Raw genomic sequence first — 2,598 nt, 5'->3', positions numbered from 1 at the left:
TATATATATATATATATATATATATATATATATATATATATATTCAATATATATATATACACACACATGTATATACATATATGCATATACACACACGCACACTTACATATATTATAAACGCGCACACGTCCACGTGTGTGCTTATGTGGAAATTAGCTATCCACAGTAACAACAACAAAAACAGCAAACAAACTCAGAAGCCAAACTATTGAAAAGAACAGCTGTGGCACCATGAATACATTAAGTTGTATAATGCAAACGTAGTTTATGCATTTTGATGATTCTAGTATGCTGTCATGTCAGTGAAAATTTTATTAGTTTTACGAAACAGCAAACATTACGGCAAACAAGTGTGTTCGGTCGCTGTGGTTGCTTTTCATATTTACAAATCCAATACACAGCAAGACTGAAGGAAGGAATTTTATTATCTTTCTTTATGAGAATACCAACGACCGCACCAATATCCTTGCATTCCAAGCATTTTCTTTGATTTGGTTTATGGGGATATATAAGGGGCCTGGTGAAGGAACTTTGTTGCGTTATGTTTAATTGTTGCTTTAGTTTTTAAAGTTTGAAGTCAGCGAGTAGAACAATCAAAGAACAAAAGATCCATATAAGGTGTGTTCAAGTTCCTGAAGTCAATATTACTTTAATAAAACTATGAGTCTGCACAAATAAAACACACCAGCGCAACCTGTAAGAGTCATCTAACTTAAAACGATAAAAAGGCTTGTTTCGTTATTCCTAAAGTTTTCAGCGTTAGAAATATATACACGGTAGATCGTGATACGGCTATTAAGAAATATTAGAAATTAGCTAAGAATCTTCTCTGGTCGAACAAAGGAGACAAGGTTGTCTGTTGAAAACATTTGAAATAACTAAATCTTAATTAAAATGTGGTCAGCGATTCTTTAATTATAATCTAATCATTAATTAATCTTGATTCCCGGTGTCATTTGATATTTTGTTAATTCATACGGTATCAGTAGGCAATGACGAAATAAATATACTGTGAGAAATTTATAGTTAATAAGTTAATACAGTGCACTGACGAAGTCTAATAAACAATGCTCGCATTTGTCTCCCTTGCTTGTCCAGCTATAAAATAATACTATTTAAAACCTGATATTTTTGATTAATATCGTTTTTAAAATGACTGTGATTATTTCTGAAGAAGGAAACATTGAACTCAGAACTAAAAGAGTTGGAATGAAGAACTGCAAGCATTTGGTCCGATGTTCTGACAGTCTACCAACACACAGCCCTAGCTTAGTGTTTATTTTATCCACTCCAAAATGGATAAAAGGCAAAGTTGGCCTCGGCGGGATCTGAACTCAGAGCGCAGAGTTCGAAACAAAAATAGTGATGTGTTTTATCTGACGATCTAACAACGCTGCTGATTCGCTGTGAAAAGAAAATATTTCATGACGTCGTGTGTCGCTGTGAATGAATTCAGTGATTACATAAGTGAAAATAAAGAATTACTTATCAATATGTGTAAAAGTAATCTCAGAGATAATGGAAGGTGTTAGATTTTAATGTAAATAACTGTCTTCTCATATACAGTTATGAATAAATAGGCGCCAGTAACTGAAAGGGATTAGTGAACGGATAATTACTACTCGGTTCATCATCGTCGTTTAACTATGGATAACAGCAACAGCTATGGGCGTCTTAGTAGCATTATAGGCCCCCAAGAAATTAAATATATTCAGTTCTATAGTGTTTACTCACAGCAGCCCTCAGCATATGTAGATCTTAATTTGACTTGTGAGGCTCTCTGGGCAACTGCCCAGTGTATCCATACCTTAAAGCGGTGCGGGCAACAACGAGATATAGAAGTGAATCATTATAATTGCTGTTAATATTAAGGCTGCGAGGATGGTAAACCGGCAAAATCGTTAGCTCGCCAGGCAAAATGCTTAGCAGCATTTCGTCCGTCTTTATCCGTTCTGAGTTCAAATGCTGTCGGGGCCGACTATGCGTCCCATCCTTTCGGGTTCAATAAAATAAGTACCAGTTGAAAATTGGGGTCGATGTAATCTACTTATCCCCTACTTCGAACTTGCTGGCCTTGAGCCAAAATTTCAGACCAATATTAAATATTTGTGTAAGTCAGCGAACTGGCAGAATCGTTAGCACGCCTGGCAAAATGCTTTCGTCCGTCTTTATACGTTCTAAGTTCAATTTCTGCCTTTCATCCTATCGGCGTCGATAACATAAGTACCAGTTGAACACTAGTGGATGTAATCAACTAACCCCCTCCCCTGAAATGCTGGCCTCGTGCCAAAAGGTGAAACCAGTTTCGAGGCTGCGAGCTGGAAGATTCGTTAGCTCATCGGACAAAATACTTAGCGGCATTTCTTCCGGTTTCACGTTCTGCGTTCAACTTACCCGAAGTTGACTTTGCCTTTCATCTTTTCGGAGTCGATGAAATAAGTACCATTTAAGCGCCGAGTTCGATGCAATCGTCTAGTCCCCTGGTCTAAAATTCCAGGCTTTGTGTCTATAGTAGAAAGGATCATTACTCTTATTATTTACTTTCGCACGAGTTACATGCAATTTCCTGAGCTACTTGCGACGCTAGATAAATAATAA

Source organism: Octopus bimaculoides, chromosome 2 (assembly GCF_001194135.2).
Source record: "Octopus bimaculoides isolate UCB-OBI-ISO-001 chromosome 2, ASM119413v2, whole genome shotgun sequence".
In the NCBI taxonomy this organism is placed as follows: domain Eukaryota; kingdom Metazoa; phylum Mollusca; class Cephalopoda; order Octopoda; family Octopodidae; genus Octopus; species Octopus bimaculoides.
This window is presented reverse-complemented; position numbering follows the sequence as displayed.